At 41.5% G+C, this 19,592-nt stretch overlaps 1 long non-coding RNA gene across 1 annotated transcript; it reads right to left on the bottom strand.

The window, feature by feature from the left end:
* Positions 1 to 10,253: 10,253 nt before the first annotated feature.
* On the bottom strand, positions 10,254 to 11,294 carry LOC145434893 (uncharacterized). The gene is made up of 2 exons (XR_013913622.1): positions 11,030 to 11,294; positions 10,254 to 10,832 (listed from the first exon to the last, which is right to left on the bottom strand). It is a non-coding gene; the product is annotated as an uncharacterized LOC145434893 (long non-coding RNA).
* Between the last annotated feature and the right edge of the window lie 8,298 nt (positions 11,295 to 19,592).

Below are 19,592 nucleotides of genomic sequence, written 5' to 3'. Positions count from 1 at the left end.
TCAACGACATACTGCACCCTATCCTCAATCCTAACCCATAGGAAATTAGGTAAATAACATTTTACATTTCCAATTACGTGAGCCATAATTACCTAGCATACAAAACACGCTTACATTACGTCACAGTGACATCTTACATAGCATACTATGTACGCACATCAACGCAATTATTACTACACAATCTGAACTAGACTTGAATTGTTGTTAAATACGACGCTACGGTTGTCAAGGACCACGGTTGAATTTATGACTATTAAATTAAATGTTCAACAGCAGCAATTGTAATTGTAATTGTAATGTAATTGATGCATGCAAGAAGTAATTGTAATTGTAATGTAATTGATGCATGCAAGGAGTAATTGTAATTGTAATTGTAATTTGATATTTTTAGCATGGAGTAATTGTAATTGTAACATTCATGAAAGTAATTGTAATTGTAATTGAACTGAAATAATGTAATTGATCCAACTCTGGTGTCAAGTCGAAGTTGGATATATTTTCCGGTTTGACTAGTCGGCAGTTTCCAGGAAGGGGTGGCTCATCATCAAACAGTAACTCGTGTGAAAAATATGACGTTAAAACCAAGTTCAACAAACAGTACTTCAATAGCTGGTTCGTGGTACAGAACTTGAATATAGCTTTCAATACAACATCCATTGTAGACTGCTATGATGATTACCAAGCATATGCTTCGTCAATTGGTCAGCATCTGAGTGAAAACCTTGCCTGTGCACAGCACTATGATGACAATATGTTCACTGTCATTGCGCGTGGTAGGTCTGTGTTTCATTTAAAAGTGTTGGAGTCTACTATTATTCAGTTGAGCAAACCTATTTTATGCAGATAAAAAGATTTCCTCTATAACCTACAAATTTCTCATTAGTGCGTGTTGTTCCGTGCGTGTAATTGTTTATTTACAAATTGTGCTGCTACTATAGTACCGTATGTCCGTATACTTCTTAGTTTGTTATTGTTGCCATTGGTACAATGCGAATATCATGGTTTGTAATTTTGATTGTTGCGTCACACTTTGCCTTTTTGGTTTTGCTTTTAAATCCCTTTAGTGTGCCGATAACTCTTGAAAAGAAGCACCCGAAAACTCTTCGAGTTTAGTAAATATACTGCTACAATGGATGTTGTATTGAAAGCTATAAACAGTACTTCAATAAGGAGAGTGTTGATCGCATAGCTGGCGAGGAGTGTGTTACTGTGCAAGAGAATCTACATCGAGACATACTGGTAACCACAGTTTTATGATGCATTGTAGCGAAACTAGCAATATTTCTCATGTCTACTTTTTTTCATCAGGAGCTCTTCGAATTGGAATCAGACTACATGAACGATTGGCAAAGACTGTTTCTTCTGCGAACAATGACAGAATGCACATCAGAGTCGAGCGTGATCATTCTGAAGGCATTTTGAAGTCATTAACGTCTGCAAACTATTCGATGAACTTTTTACGTATTATACTGTAATTTGTGTGTGTTTTGTGGACATCATATGATGCTCCTGAATGGTAAATGTGCAATATGCTCTTTATAATAGTGATTTCGGAAGGCACAATCCAAGTTCATGTCGATGATACCGATGAATACATACACACAGTTTAAGAGTTTGCACTTCATCTTACAGTCTCTATAGTGTAGCCAAGTATTTCAGACAGATTTACTCGTGCTCGTTTTCGGCGTTCAGTGTTTGATTTATGATAAAACTTTTGTCTCCACACTTCATCTACCCAATTGTAGAGTAGAGCTCCGGCTCCGCTGAAAATGCACGGCTTGGCTCCTTGCTCGGGCTTCAAAGCCCTGGTTTATAGCGTGCTCTGTCCTAATTTTTCTTTCACATGGGTAAGTGTGGTTCGACGCGATGAATTCGGGATTCCAGGGACCAAAATTCAAACCTGATCGTCATCCATTCTATTCCTCAGATGACGACCGGTTACATTGGCTAGCACTAGAGTGACTTTATTAACTACCTGAATCAATGGCATGCACGGGCACAATTACGAGTTCTCCCTCGTGACGTGAATCTCTTGCTAATGCTCCAGGAAGGGTTTAAGAGTGGCCACCAAGTCGATGGTAGCAATTATTCGGGAATTTCTGTTAATGGTTGCTCAGTGTATATACTTCCCCGTAAAATCAATCAGGATCCATTGGAGTCCTACTTTGGTCACCAGCGACAGCGATGCTCATGCACAGACTCGCCTTCAGTAGCACTCTTCAGTGCAAACTCGCACTCTGCAGATATGCTACATTTTGCCCCTATACCCCACCCACTCATCTGTGGTATATGATATCACCGGCATAGGTCACGCCAACCAAAATATCGGTATGGCAACAAAACTATCTCCGGAAAAAACGTTATCACTAATTTATCCGACCACAGATTCGAGTGATGATGAAGAATTTGCTTTATCACTTGGACTTGACTTCAGTGTTCCACCCACTAATATTAAACATTACCAGGTTTTGCCGAAGTTGAAGTATTACTGGGACATACTGGGACAATTATATCATCATGAACGGAAGTTTGATGACGAAGTTCGGGTGGAACAGCATACTGAGAAAGTGGCAGCTCTCGGAGTAAAGTTGAGTAGCCTAGCTCATGGTTTCTGTGGAACTCCGACTGATAAGAGTGCCTATAATATGTCTAAGGATTGCTACAAGACCATAAGATCCCTGAAGTCCAACAAATCGATTCACATCACGAAACCTGACAAAGGTTCCGGGATTGTCATTGTGTGTACGCTTTCTTAAACCAGTAAGTTCTCTTATGGTATCCATTGCATTCGTGACTCGTTCACGTTATTTGCTGATACCATAAGAAGTTCTATGCTCGATCCTGCTAAACTTTTTATGTGCTCCTACGACATCTCAAGTCTGGTTGTAACCATACAAATCTGTGCTAATAAGTTATACGGGGGTTCTTTGCGATCCCCGCCATTTTCGAGAGACATGTTCGTCAACTAATGTGCATGGCAACTTGTAACGTGGAATTTAGCTTCAATGAAGTCAAATAAAACAGACTGATGTAGTCGCGATGGGATCACCTCTTGGTCATATACTTGCTAATATTTTCGTAGATTATCGCGAGTAAAATTTATTTTGGAACATTGACAAACCACTGTTGAAGACACTTTCGTGGTCTTTACCAAAGAATCGAAATGTGATCTATTTTTGAGGCATTCAAATCAGCTCCATCCGTCGCTCAATTTTACTATGGAAAAGGAGCATAACAATTCTCTTGCAATCCTTGTCTTCATAAAGAAGTTTCTAACGTCAGTCTTTCGGAAAGTCACTTTCACTGGCCAATATATCGCTTGGAATCAGGGTTGTAATGACTTGAGTCATGACTCGACTCGTGTCCGACTCGAGTCACGATTTTCTGATGACTCGACTCGAGTCATTTTCTCAAAATAGGGAAATGACTCGACTCGAGTCAATCTGTGTGGCTGTAGGGTATAGTTAAATCAGTATGCTAAACTCTTTCACTGCATACTCTGTGACTACGTTTCCAGCTGCTTCAAGCGACATAATATGATACTGCAACCTACTGACTAAAACACGGACTTGCGGGGCTCGTGCGCTTTCGGACCAAACTCACTAACAGCCTTACGAAGAAAATGTATTTTTGGTCCGAAAGTGCACGAGCCCGGCCCAGGTCCGGGTTAGCCATATTCGGATTTGCTTATTAGGCTTCCAGCGGTACGAATATGCGACTATCTTGTCCGTGTACAGTGCACGTTATCGAGAGTTGAGGGCACAATAATGATTGCTAAATGTAGATCTGCTTTACAGCTGTCTGTATTGGAGTGAAATTGACCAATCCTCATGTATGTGGGCAGAAGGAGTGTCTATACAATCTTTAAAATTTTCCATTGACATAAACCGGTAATTGTCTGTGTAACGCCTTCAGTGAATTCGATAATTTTATTTCCAGTCGTTTCTTGCCATGACTACCGGTAAAGCTGACTTTGCCTAGTACCGTTTTATTATTGCCTTGTTACGCCACAATTTGCCAATTTCGGTTAAGTATGAGGACCAAGGACTAAGCTTAGTCAATAGTCAGTCTTGTCACAAGTCCAAATGTGAGTGGCCTATTGGCGATATTGTGATAGGTTGAACCGTAGTTATAAAAGCCTTGGTAAGCGTATAACATTGTGTGGGTGTATTGAGCAAACGGAAAGAGAATACATGGAGACAAAACTTTTTCCTTAGTCCAATTACATTATAAAGTTATTCTACATCGCATTATGTCGGTAAAACGAAAAAGAACAGTAACAGATGAGAAAAGTGCATTCAATATCAAATAGGAGTTGGACTATTTTATAGCAGAAGCGGCAACCCATACTATGATGTGTCTAATATGCAATCAAGTGGTAAAAACTGTTGAAGGAGATAATGTAAAGCAGCATTTTCGTTGTCATATGTCACACAGGTACGCAAAAATGGTAGATGAGTCGAGGAAAAGTTGTCTCGAAAGTTTTAAGAAAAGTGTGCGACTGCAGACATCTTGCATATCAGCTTTCATTCAGTCGAAAAATAAGTTGTGCGAAGCGTCTTATATAGTCGCATTTCATCTTGGTGCAGCGGGAAAGCCTTATTCAGATGGAGAACTCCATAAGCGACGTCTCATAGACGTTGTAAAGGCCTCTGCACTAGGGTTGTCCATAATTTGGAAAATCTCGAAATTTATGCGTATCCATGTCTCATTCTACAGATTATAGTTAAAAAACGTCAATGGACCTGCAATAAGCTCACGGGAACGTCGTTAACATTTGTCTAAATGCGTTTGAAAGTAGCTGTCGTAGAGTGGTATCAGCGACCATAGAACGGCAAGCAGACTAGTAATCACGAAATCACGGCGTTGGATTGGGTAATCTGCTATGCTTCAATGATCACGACGTTGGCGGCTTGTTGATCTGCTGGTCAAGGAGTCGGCTAACGGCGATGATTCTGTCAGCGCATTGTAGATTGGTCCGCAAATAATGATTTAGGATTAATTCAGAACATGTTGAGTTACGAAATACATGATGAACAAAGAACAGCTGCTTCATAATCGCTTTAAATACATGACTGGATGGCTCATTGTGAAGGTAACCGTTGCGGCCCGTATGCCTTTGATTTCATTCGTGGAAAGCGGAGAAATACTGGAAAGGCGCTTATGCAAGTGGCAAACGAATTTCTAGTTTCAGAGGGGATGTACCATCATTGAATACAAATATAAAACTTGACATTGACACTACTTTGTCTGATCTCATTACGCTGTTGTCATGGTATATAATTGAAGTCTTGAATGCTGTAAAGGCTGGATGAATCTGTCATTTATGCTTGGCACTTGTTAGATTACTGCATCATAATGAATCATACCAGCAAGTGCTTTCAAATTCCTCAATGATGCCGCGCATGAGGTCTAAAGACGAGCACAGACTATGCTGGTAGGACCAGCAAAAAGACAGTTTGGTTGCATTGCCTAGCATGTCCTTAATGAATCTTAGATCATTACCGGCTGCATCACGACTAATGCTTGAATCAAACCAGACATGGACATAAAAAGGATGTATTGAAGCGGTGTGGTAGTTCTTCATAAATCTAATGTAAGCTACCTGGTCGGCCCACATATCTTCTGAGCATACAGGATTGTGTCCAGAATCCACCTCACATGGTATGCTGCACCAGTTTGGCGATGTCTTATATGACCTACCTGCACCCAGAAAGCAGAGGACCCCTTGGCGTAATCTCAAGCATATCAGATAGATATTTCCGGGATCTATACTTAGTTCTATAAGTTCACAATCATTCGCTGTTTCACCTCTGTCATGCCTGCAAGAGGCTATCGTTGCGCTAAATCTATCGGTGCCTAGTTTTAACATTAAAACATTCAATGACAAGATGTCTCATTTTATTATCAAATCATCAACGCGCAAAAATGCGCATACAGAATCATTGCCGTTAGCGAACGTCTTGAACTAGTAGAAGCACATAATCAGCAAGCCGCTGTGGTAGTGATCATTCAAGCATAGCTGATCATCCAATCAAGAGACGTGATTTCGTGATTACTAGTCTTCTCGCCGTTCTATGGTCACTAAAGGCCTCTGCACACTGACCTCGCGACGCAACATCGCGAGTTGCGCGTTGCGAGTCGTAAGTCGCGTAGCAATGCACACTGGGACGGCAGTGTCCACAAGCGGCAACTACAGCTCTTGCGCGTTGTCTCGCAATGGATACGCATTGCACAGCTCCCGATAGATCGCAAAATGAATATTTCGATGGGTATACATGGGTTTGTCAATGAATAAGATGACGTCTTATATACACACACTTTTCCATTAACGAACCAATATCATATTTCAATGCTGAAAACGCATAATCTGGGTGACCCAGTTAAAGGCGCTATTTCCGGTTGCCGATCCAAATTTCTGGAGTCCTAGCTGTAGCCTATTATGGTACAGACACCAAGCCTTTCGGTATTCCACTGCCTCAGTGACTGCATCAACTGTCAAGCACTCATACATTAATTTCTCGATATGATAGAGAACAACATTCAAATGCATTATAATTTTATTGTAAATGAATTAAGTCTTAACAATATTCAAATATAACTCTGGGATTCTTCGCTTCGCCCTCAGGTATCAAGCATGGAAACTGATCCGTAGGCCTGGTTGATTCATTCTCCATAATGATGCATAGTCCATTTCTGACTTATAATATTAGCCACAATTCGTACCGAAGTCTGATAAAGAGGAGAATAGACGAAATCTAACATCAAGAGTTACACTGCTGCTACCTAGTCAACAAAAAGATTTTCAGACGTCGTGTACTGAGATGTACCGGTATCTGAAATATACATCAGTGAACCCATGACATACCACGATTATATGTAGCCTACCTGCTTAACCCAGTTTCCAACCAATGTACACTGTAGGCCTACAGGTTAGAAAGAATCAGACAAGGTATATATCTAATAAATCCATTTGTAGACATACAATGACTGAGAGTTTCGCGGTATCGTTACTGCCGGAGCTGGTTGGCGTTTGGTAATTACCAAGTACCGGTACTGCTTACAGTAGAATGCGCTCTTGCAGTTAAGCTTCAAGTTTTAAAATGGCCTCAAATCAGTCTAAATTCAATGAGGAAACAATTATAGATGCCAAAACACGCAATACCAGGACAAACTATTGCGGTGACATAGAGCTAGCGATCAGTAACTGCTGACCAGTCGCTCGCAACTCGCGACAAAGTTGAAAATGTTCAACTTTGTCGCGGAGTTGCGCAACCCTGTCGCAGACAGGCGCGATTCTCTCGTTTTATCGGGTCGCGAGCTCAGTGTGCAGAGTAGGGTTGTCCATAATTTGGAAAATCTCAAAAAAGATGCGTATCCATGTCTCATTCTGTAGATTATTGATAAAAAACGTCAATGAACCTGCAATAAGCTCATAGAAAAGTCGTTAACATTTGTCTAAATGCGTTTGAAAGTAGCTGCCGTAGAGTGGGCGTGTTAAGCGCGCTGCACACTGAGCTCGCGACCAGATAAAACGAGAGAATCGTTTGTTAACCGGTACCTGGCACCTCTCTGGCGTTTGCTAATGGTGTTTGCGAGACGTTCAACTTCATCATCTGCGCGTTTCAATATGCAGATGGTAATAGCGTTTTTAGATTAAATACATTACTTCATAATTTATTCACCCTTGTACGAAATAATGCCTGGATCCATGTTCGTTGCCGTTGTAGATTCGAAATTTGATCTGCTTGGTATGCTTTGATCGCTCGGAGGAAGCGTATCCTCCGTTATTTCTGGAATTCTCGGAATATCGGTCGCTGATACACATGATTCTTGAAGGATATTTGGTTTCAAATCGATTGCGTATTAATTTTATTGGAATGTACACACAGCTGGCGGATCCACTTTTTGATGCGGCTAAATCCGAATAGAGGCTACAATTTTGGCTGGACATTGCCGTCGTGAGTAATTTTCTGCAGATAATCTTTTCGGCAACCGCTTTTCTAGTCCTCCCGATACCGTCGTAGTGTTGAAAGGCCACCTCCATTCTATGCGAAGAGGACATCGACACCTGATTTCGGGCAATCTCGTCAACCGAGCTCGCCAGAGTCGCGACAATTTTACGTATGTGCTAGTACGTGAGCGCCACTTCGTTGCGAAGGAGATATTCGATAACGAGCACCGAAAGATTTGTGTACAATTCACCGTTTGAGTTTGTAAGCGCAACTTTTTCCTGTGCACAGTCGAAACTCTGGTTGCTTTGCTGGCAAATCTGAATGGAAAATAGGTCGTAGATCGTTTCGTAACACGTCGGCGACTTTGTAACGCTTACTTTCCTAAATCGCTCGTAGTCGCGTTGGCCCGTAACGAACAGGCCCTGCTGCGAGCGGGATTTGTTCTGGTCGACTTGAACCACTAAACTCGTAGTGTCGTCGACCGAAGCGAGCGGACGACTTGGCTCTCGCCATTCCGATGCCAATTATCGTCGCTGCCAAACAATCGCGGATATTTACTTTGGTGATCGGTCGAGTAAGGTCACCATTGAACGCTTCGGAGTTCATCATTCTAAAAATTAGCAACCGGTAAACTTTGAACCGTTGAATATCTCCACAACAGTACGAACTTTTCAAATTTCCCTAATTCCCGTCAATAGCGTCCATGTCGAGCGACAGACGCTTTTCGTTCTGTCGTTTTCGCCTGTTGTTCGTGGTTCGCGAATATGTGGCGATGATCCGCAAGACTCTGAGCACGTTCTCTGGTGACGCTATTTTATCCAGTATCGCGGGAAAATGCAAACGCGCCAACTACAAAAATCCTTTCAGTGACGTTAACGTATTGAAAATAGTGCTGGCCGACAGCTCCTCGCCCTGGTTGCCGATATATTTCACCAGTCGGTCGGGCTCATCAGCAACAAACTTCCTGAACGTCGAATTCATTTTGCTCAGCACCATATTCGTGTTAAATTCGTCCAGCAGTTGTAGGTTGCGATGCGTATGATACTCGGAGAGCAGCTGCGGTGAGCGAATCGCAATTATTTTATAAATCCAAGCGACACGGTTCGCGGACATACTCACGGTTGCAAAGTCCGTTTCAAACGATAACTTTTTCAAATTATTCCTGTTACGCTGAAACCGTGACGTATTTTATCTAGGTTTGCGGTTCTCCAGTGCCCCGATACATAAGCTCGGCTTATCGATCGCGAGCAAATAGAACACCACGATTGTGAGCGATGTCGCTTCGTCGGTACCGAGTAACGTGCAGACCTGAAAAAAGTACCAATCGTTTGCTCCTGATCACGGTAATTGTACACGTTGCAATCCTACTCTTTTGCGATTTGAACTGCCGTCAGCTTGTGCACGGTTCGCAAATGTCGAGATAAATGTCCCTTAGTCCATTTTGGCAAATGCGGCACCTGTCTTTTCTTACGCGTTTTACCGGACGGATCTTTATAGGACTGCTCGCGATACACGATAATATTAGCGGAGTTGTATGTGACAAATGACGAAAGACTCACCTGATCGCTTCGACATTCGCAGTGTCCATATCGCTCATCACCGAATCGCCGATTTCATGCGAGAGAATCGTAACAGCGCAGCGTTACACGCCAAGGTTCACCACTAAGGGCGTCTTCACACTGTGGAGTTTCCGAACCGATTCCGAAACAGTTACCGTAACTAACACTAGGCCTGGTTACATGTTCGACTCGACTTGGCGTTCAAGTCGTCTCCAGTGACGTCACGTCTCATCTCCAAGCTGACTCGTTAAAGGGCCCTGTTTACATGATCCTTCAGGAAGCTGTATCGTGGACGACCCGGTGTCGCTTTACCCCTTACAAATATATATTCGTAGTAAGTTTGGTGGGCGAAGGTACAACGACAATGTGTGTTTGGTCGTACTCTGAAACGTTTCTTATCCTCGAAATTAACGAGGATGATGAGATACTCATAATATCGATATTTGTAGAGGAAAATAATCTTGTTCATATCATGATTGTAGAGGAAAACAACAAGTATAAGTTATCAGCTAGCTTTTTCGGCGTCAACGAAGATGGGCCGTGGAGTATAGGCGACTCCACGGCCCAACGACTGTTTTGATATATCAGGCATCACTTGTCGATGCAATTAAAATAAGGTCATTAACACTCAAGTGACCCACTTGCAAACCCCATGTAGCCTCTAGTTGTTCGGCCGCTCCTCTGTAACAGACTAACCCATGTATGCCGGTGACTTAAGAGTCAGTCACGATACAGGAACTACTGCAGAGATTTTATTGAAGCATCTTGTCGGCATGATATACCAAATAGGAAGTTAACAATACCAAGAATGTCTATAAAAACTATACCATGAATGTCTATAAAAACTGTCATAAAGAGCAATATAGAGCACTACTACTAAATTGCTACCCACCAATTAAACTTTGAGAAGTGCCAATTTCAGCACCCTCACAAACACATAGGCTACCATGAATACAATATCAAAACGGCAAGCTGAAAATCGTGAACACCCGCACGACCGCATCATATCAGCAGAACACTATAACCCAGAACTAAAAACAAAGCAATAATCCTAACACCGCTGCGCTTCATCATCACCAGGAGAGTCACAAATCTCCATATCATCCACACGGGAGAGACACCAGCTCCATCCCATCACATGCGCGCTCACATCAGTTTATCCAGTGGAACAGTAGGCCTATGTACGAAATGCAGCAATCGTCCATGTATTCCCGTATCGATATAGCACACTGCAGGGCCGCTTCTTCCATCAGTTCACTATGCATGTCGTAGTCGAATTGTAGTACCGGTACAATCCATATCTCTTCCGAACTGTAGTCTGAGAAGTTGAAATACAGATACAACGTTTTACCTTGTTAGCCATTTTATGTAGCTGATGACAGCAACTAGGCTACTACAGATCGAAGCCAAATATCAAATATAAAACTGCCCTAAAAGAGCACGGTTGCTACTCCGGTACTGGTGTACTACATATAAACAAGCGAGCACTTACAAAGTAACCCCACTTTTCCTTACCATGTTTGCCCAATTTCTCAACATCAGATGAAAAACATGAATTACGATGCCAAGAGCCAGCGCGGCAAAAACCAGCGCCGTCGAACGAAAATCGCCGGACGCCGATGACCAAATACTTAAGCCGATCGTAAACCACATTACACAACAGCTTGACGCTCGAGTCGACTTGAAGCAGTTTGCCTTTCTCTTTTCATCGAATACGAGAGAGTCGGATCGACGAGTCAGCTTCGAAGCTGACTTAAACCGTCATGTAAATGGGCCTACTGTTCACACTGCCTACAATTTACCGAAATATTTACGAAAACAGTTTCGTTCATACTGAAGGTGGTTTTCGAAATACTTTCATTCACATTGAGCTGTCTTACGGTAAATATATCGTAAATTTGCTTCAGTGTGAACATGGCTTCCTAGTGTTACGAAACTACCGGTTGGAGGTGTTACAGAGTGTTAAGCCTGGAGTAGACGATCCGTAAACGCGTCCGTATCTTTCTCTCCTTATTTCTCTTCTCAAACGGATGCGTGCGAGAGAGAAGAGGGACGAGGAAAAAATGAGGAGCAGAAAGAGCAAAAGTGTGAGAACCCGCACGCGTTCGCTTCCACGCGTATTTTCCATCCGTTCAGCTAGCAGATCTGTCTCTGTAGTGATCGTACATCGCACCTTCTGAAGTTGCAGTGATTAACCATGCGATTTTATGCTATTTTCAGTTGTAAAACAAAATGAATAATATAGAAGACGAGAATCTGATTGCCGCTGTGTATAGAGCTGTACAATCACACCAATCCAGACTACTATAACAAGGTAGCCAGGAACACAATTTGGCGTGATATTGTTCTGTGATACGGACTTGAAGATATGTAAAGTATGTGAAAACTTTGCATGCTCGGCATAGTACACATCAACATTCAGAATCCAACGGGGGAGGACATAAAAGCAGCCAGAACACCTAAAAGTTTAACATTTTTCTTCCTAAGGCTTCCTATTTTAACCACTTTTTTGAAACGGGGCATACTTCGAAACCAATGAACCCTCAAGCTCAAACACCAAAGCGACAATAATCCCAGTCTCGATAAACATTTGTGAATATTACCAACAGTCCCAACTGCGCAGTGTGCAGGGGATGATCACGTGAAAGTCACGGCTGAGCGCATGTTGTTTACTACCCTTGCGATGACGCAATCCCAATATCTCACCAATCCCACTAAACGCATGCGCTCCGTACGGATCGTCTATTCCAGGCTTAAAGGCCTCTGCACACTGACCTCGCGACGCAACATCGCGAGTTGCGCGTTGCGAGTCGTAAGTCGCGAAGCAATGCACACTGGTCCCGGCAGTGCCCACAAGCGGCAACTACAACTCTCGCGCGTTCTGTCCGAAGTATCGAAATGGATACACATTGTACAGCTCCCGATAGATCGCATAATGAATATTTCGATGGGTATACATGGGTTTGTCAATGAATAAGATGACGCACACACTTTTCTATTAACGAACCAATATCATATTTCAGTGCTGAAAACGCATAATCTGGGTGACCCAGTTGAACGCGCTATTTCCGGTTGCCGATCCAAATTTCTGGAGTTCTAGCTGTAGCCTACTATGCTACACACACCAAGCCTTTCTGTATTCCATTGCCTCAGTGACTGCATCAACTGTCAAGCACTCATACATTAATTTCTCGATATGATAGAGAACAACATTCAAATGCATTATAATTTTATTGTAAATGAATTAAGTAATTACAATATTCAAATATAACTCTGGGATTCTTTCCTTTTCAATCTTCGCCATCAAGCATTGAAATCGATCCGTGGGTCTGGTTGATTCATTCTCCCTAATGATGCATAGTCCATTTCTGACTTCTATAATATTATTCGCTGCATTTCGTACCGAAGTCTGATAAAGAGGAGAATAGACGAAATCTAACATCAAGAATTACACTGCTGCTACCTAGTCAACAAAAAGGTTTTCAGACGTCGTGTACCGAGATGTACCGGTATCTGAAATATACATCAGTGAACCCATGACATACCAAGATTATATGTACCTGCTTACCCAGTTTCAAACCAATGTACACTGAACAGTAGGGCTGTTCAAAAATAACCTTTTTTCCTGAATCTTGCGGGTTACTTGATTAAATCGTTAGGTTGCCTTAAAAAATGACGCACACCAAATTTGAATTCATTCCAACCAATATTCGCCGATTTCGTAGAGTTTGAAAATTTAGAATTTGCCTAAAATTGCAAAAAAAAAATTTTTTCAAATTTTTCTGCCAGCCCTATAAAATTGTTGCGCTGTCTTCAAAAACGATGCAAAACAAATTTGACTCAATTCGAAGCCGTAGAAGTGGAGTTATTTCAGTTTTTCTTTGATAATTTTGGGATTATCCTTGATTGGTGGATCATCCCAGAATTATCATCAAAAAACTTGAATAACTCGGCTTCTGCAGCTTGGAATTGAGTCAAATTTGTTTTGCATCGTTTTTGAAGACAGTGCAACAATTTCATAAGGTTGGAAGGAAAATTGGAAAAAAAATTTTTTTTGCATTTTTAGGCAAATTTAAAATTTTTAAACTCTACGAAATCCGCGAATATTGGTTGGAATGAATTCAAATTTGGTGTGCGTCATTTTTTAAGGCAACCTAACGATTTAATCAAGTAACCCGCAAGATTAAGGAAAAAGGTTATTTTTGAACAGCCCTACTGAACAGGTTAAAATGAATCAGACAAGGTATATATCTACTAAATCCACCTGTAGACATACTGAGAGTTTCGCGGTATCGGTACTGCCGGTACTGGTTTGCCTTTGATAATTACCAAGTACCGGTACTGCTAAGTGCTTACAGTAGAATGCGTTCTTGCAATTAAGCTTTAAGTTCTAAAATGGCCTCAAATCAGTCTAAACTCAATAAGGAAACAATTATAGATGCCAAAACACGCAATGCCCGGACAAACTATTGCGGTGACATAGAGCTAACGATCAGTAACTGCTGACCAGTCGCTCGCAACTCGCGACAAAGTTGAAAATTTTCAACTTTGTCGCGGAGTTGCGCAACCCTGTCGCAGACGGCATGTTGCGAGTTGCCGGCGACTCCGGTCTGCATGGTCCAGTCGCAGACAGGCGCGATTCTCTCGTGTTATCGGGTCGCGAGCTCAGTGTGCAGAGGCCTTTACAGCTACGAGGTTGCGATTCGGGGTAGTGTCGTAGCGCCAAGTCGATATAATATACTGCCTTTTGGAAAGGATGGATAAAGGTAGAACAAACGGTCTGTATTTGGAAGAGATGGCTTGATGTAGGGTGTCGGCACTACTAATCCCAGTAAAGATCTGATTCCATACACCGGTTATTGTAAATATATACTTATTGTATACAGCGGAGTGGTTTCTTGTAACGTATTGTAGTTTCAAAATGGTGAGGGAAAGGTGTATAATATTATTTGAAAACTATCACGAAGCTCAATAAATCAATTCGCGAAGAATTCAAAATCTTTTTGAAGATGCGAATGAATCCCCCTCTCATGCACCACTGCTGAACATTATCATTGCTAGCGATTTTGTTGTATAAATGAAATAATTTCATGAGTAACCAAAATAATAATGATGTTAAATAATAATGACTAACATCAAGTGTCATGATCACAGCTTACATCACCTGTCGTCCTTGAAAGACACCAGCAGTACCGGTACCGTCTGGACTGAGTACCGGTACCGTAAGTCAATATGAACGGCGAATTTTCGAAAAGCATGAAATGATTGACAGTTTGGTGAAATGAGCACGGCGCCACCTGCGTTCATATTGCACATATTTCGAAAATATTTACGGAGAATATTACGTTCACACCAGAGGGGTTGTTACGTTCGTATTGAGTGATTTCGGTAAATGTTTACCAGATAGAATGTTACCGAAACTCAGTATGAAGACACCCTACCAGATAGAATGTTACCGAAACTCAGTATGAAGACACCCTAAATGCGCGCCGCTACGAAAATAAGGCCGATAAATTTTCCAGTTGAATTGTTACGTCACACAGAGAGCTAGATTCAATATTTTGCGAAAACCGACTTGTACAGGATCACTGTAGCGTAGCACGCGATCGCCGAAGAATGGAGACGGCCGTTCGAAGGATCAGTCTTGCCTGGGTATGGTTTTAGTGGTCGAATGGCGACACCCACGTCGCAGCGTATTTATAGTTCGATTAAAGTCAGACTTGTACGAAGATCACAATAGATTAGTACACGAGCAACGAATGCAACTAACATACGGCACCGCATGGATACGGCTTCTTGAAGGATCAGTCTTGCCTGGGTATGGTTTTAGCATGGAAAACTGAATGGGATAGAACGGTAACTGCGTGGCCTGTCAATCATTTACGGCTGAATAACAATCAGTAGCTAACAATCGATCAACCCAGAATGTTTTGGTGGTTTGCTGTGATTATCGAATGTGACTACTGTGATGCTACGGCTTACAAGTAAGTGTCATTATTATCGTGACCAGTCTAAATTAATTTTCATGTAGTTATAATGACTGTACTTCGCTGTCAAGTTGAACATCGACTCCAGGGTCTTTTGTAGTTTCTAATATGCTATGTACGATGTGTAGTATTTAGGCTGCAATGCTACATGTTTGCATTGCATCATAAATTGGATAGTAATTGGTTATCCGACCAGCTTATACCAACTCACTCCGATCACTTTTGATCCATTATTACAGGATAGTGTTTAATTATGTCGCTAGCATCTAGACCAGGGGTTCCCAAACTTTTTATGGTCGCGACCCCACCTCTCAATTTGGCGTGCTGGTTACTAAAAAAGGGCAGTGAAGCTGGCGACTATATATGTGCGCAGTAGCTCGTCAACCTCCTTCGTTAGATTAATAAAATCAATCAAGAATGTAGAAACGTATATTAGTCTTTTTAAGCGACTTCTATCCATATCCAATCGAAGTAGCCTAAGTTAAATATAAAGAAATACAGATAACGATCTATAAGTTATTATTTGACTGCGCCGAGCCTGCATGTGTGTATTATACTGTTAGCGCATCTGCATAGCACTACCGGCACTTAGTTCTTATTCAACGTCATAATGATTTTTATTATGCTCTCGACACTTTGTAGTTTCTAATATTCTCTTGTATTTTCTTCAGATTAACACATTCTATCTGCCCTATTGACTATCTCCCTGCACATCTAATGATTGTTATCAGTTATCGCACGGTCATTAGGGAGCATTCAGTTATCGCACGGTCATTAGGGAGCATTATTACATAGACGGCTACGATGGATCAATGACGATAACATCAAACATTACCACAAAAAGGAGGATAGAATACCGTGGTCATATGAACACTAAAATCCGAGATATTGTTAACTGCTTGCTATTTATATGTTTGTAAGCTTCTCATTTCTCATTTATTCAATAAATAAACTACTATAAATATTCATGTGCATTGTGCAGGATTGTATATTGACGAATTAAAAGGAATCTTGTCAATTAATCAACAACTTCCTAGATGCCTGCCAGTTCTGCACAGCTATCCGGGGCACAGCTGGATAGATGAACACGCAGATACCAAAGTATAAACACCTTTAACATGAAAGATAGCCATGACCCTTCATATCCAGCAAATGGGTTGGGTGTCGGTGACAGTTTCAGGTTTTTCAATATCAGACATAGTAATATCCTCGTCCATCAGTGCGCGGTCTGTGGCGTTCTGCTATGAGTTGTCGATATTGGACATTTCCATCTACATCTGAAAAAGAAAATCCTGATGATCACAAACAAAGTAGGGACAAGAGTAAGTGATGAGATAATGTCAGCCTGGTGGAATGGTTTCAGTCGGTAGGTGAACCTTCATTAGTTCTTAGCAGGGTTGTAATGTCAGACTCGAGTCGCCATTTTTTGGTGACTCAAGTCATTTTCTGAAAAACGGAAAATGGCACGACTTATTGTACTCTAGTCATTGACCAAGTCATATGACTCGAAGTTGGGTCTGCAAAGATAGGCGTTTCATTGTAATTTCAAAGAATGATTAAGTTATCATGCTATTATTATTTCTTCTATCATTACTGGTACTTGAAAATGCTACCAGAAACTGTCGAAAGTGAGGAAAATTAGTATATTATAAATGCGAAGCATTCAATATCACCGGGCGGAGTTGTGTAAAAAGTGGGTTTCGCGTGAAATTAACTGGGAGACGAACAGTCAACACAATGACTCGGAATCGAGTCAAAACACTATGTCTCGCACTCGACACTCCACTCCGTGACTTGGATTTTGACTCGGTGGTGAATTTAAAATGAATCGAGTCAAAACTATAAAAGTATCTGATTGACTTGTAACCGTGTGACTGGGTTACAACCTTGTTTCTTGGCATGAATATCACAAATGTTAACACCACCACTACATCAGATCTGAACAACTAGGAAAATTTTCAACTTTTCCAAATTATATCAGTATTAGAGCGATACAAATTTTCCAAATTAGACTAGAATTTGAATTAGAAGTACTCAGTTTTTTTTCAAACCGCATCAGAATTATAGCTACACAGTATTTCAAAATTAGTTTGATTAGACAGAATTAGATGAACTGCTTTTCGGTCTAATAAGTCTAGGTAAACAAGTCTAGGTAAACAACTAGTTTTCCCTGTATACAGATCACAAGAAAGCCTCATAACAAATCAGCACAGACCGATTCAAAACTTGGATAAATACCATCCCATAATCTCAGACATCTACATAGATCAAACTTACCCAAAGTAGCCTTCAACGTTTATAGTAAGAATGTTCAACATTAGCACAGGTTGCAACAGATGCTGTCCATTGGAAAAAATATCGTCTTCGTGCCAGTGTGATCACCAAACATTCTGTGTTGTAGGGTTACCATGCATCCTCTTTTAAGACGATTTGCCCTCTTTTTTGACTTTTTTGAAAGTGTCCTTGGAGGACGACCAAACGTCCTCTTTTGAGAATTGAGGTTAAATATAGGGCCAAATTCGACTGAGACATAATCAGTCAGCACTGCAGTAACGCTCCGGCGGCTATTTCGAGAGCTGGGCCGGAAAGTTGACCTTTGTTTTGGCAATCACCTGATAATGTGAAAGAAAAACTGAGTGAAGGGAAAGCGCGAGAGGCCCGAGTTTGCAGTGTTGGGACATTACTGTGTCAATGAGTTTACAAGTCATTCACTACATAACGTTATCAAGGCACATGCCAGATACTGTCAATAATTACATTCAAAGTAATTTAGACAAGACAAGTTACTTACGATAATGATAATAGCACTTACTTGACCCGTTGTACGCTGTCACGTAAGCCGGAGAATAACAGCAAACAATCAAAAGATTCTGGCAGTACTGATTGTTATTCAACCGTAAATGATTGACAGGCCACGCAGTTACCGTTCTATCCCATTCAGTTTTCCATGGTTTTAGTGATGCGATGGCGACACCCACGGCGCGGCGTATTTCTAGTTCGATTAAAGTCTACCGCCTTGTACGGAGATCACTATAGATTAGTACACGAGCAGCGAATACAACTAACATACGACACAGCATGGATACTGTCTCTTGAAGGATCATTCTTGTCTGGGTATGGTTTTAGTGGTCCGATGGCGACACTACAATTACAGTTCCAATCTACAGTGCTGAATTAGGTTTGGGCGTGATTAGAAGGTGTGCTGCGCGTGTGCGATTGTCTCTTTTCGTCATGTGTCGTCATCAGAGGCGACGGCGACACATAGCGACATTTCATTTTATAATGGCGACACTACAGTTGCTGGTTTCAATCTACAGAAGTACAGCTCCAGGCTAAGGGATGGGGCTGATATGGACACGGTCAGCTTTCTATTTAATGTATGGCTTTTTTCACAACCCAATGTATGGCTTTTTCACAACCTAAAGTCGAACTATGAGCGACACAGATAAAATCGCGCGGCGCCAGGCATATGATAAAGGCTCGCTCATACGTACCTATCCCACAAGACAACTCTGCAACATTTGCGGTAACATCATTTATTAGCAACGAAAATATAAAAAGATAGCATAGACATTTGATGTTGTGTTCGATATCTTATGTCTATGCTGTGTCCTTATAAAATTTGTTTGATGAATCGCAGTTTTGTTCGCATCTGATCAAACGTCAGATAACACACCATCATGTGATGTTTCACGACATAGCTTTTAAGCGGGCCGGGATTGCGGAAAAAAGCTTTCAATCGCTCGTCCGTCACGATTGCGTTGATTTGGTCGGTCGAAAGTGTCGATTTGCCTCCCCGCTGCCGTATGCAAATGGCTTCGACCAGCTTTTTTGCGTCCGTACCTTTAAATATGATTAGATATGAAAAATTCACATAGTAAATGCATGCATGTATGTCACGGGCAAGGTTGTAACTGAGTTATCACCGCGACGATAGGTCAATCGAAACTTGGGACTCACCCGATTCCAAAATAATTTCTTCCTCGCCGCTCGGTTCGTTCGCGATAATTTCTTGACGTACGTGTTCGTGATGTTAGTGTTGTACGGCGGCGTATTCCATCACAACCGGCGAAACGGCGTCTTAATGAGTA

The sequence above is a fragment of the Botryllus schlosseri genome, chromosome 3 (genome assembly GCF_051294905.1).
Source record: "Botryllus schlosseri isolate E-star chromosome 3, Bs_hap1, whole genome shotgun sequence".
NCBI classification, from domain to species: domain Eukaryota; kingdom Metazoa; phylum Chordata; class Ascidiacea; order Stolidobranchia; family Styelidae; genus Botryllus; species Botryllus schlosseri.
This window is presented reverse-complemented; position numbering and strand designations above follow the sequence as displayed.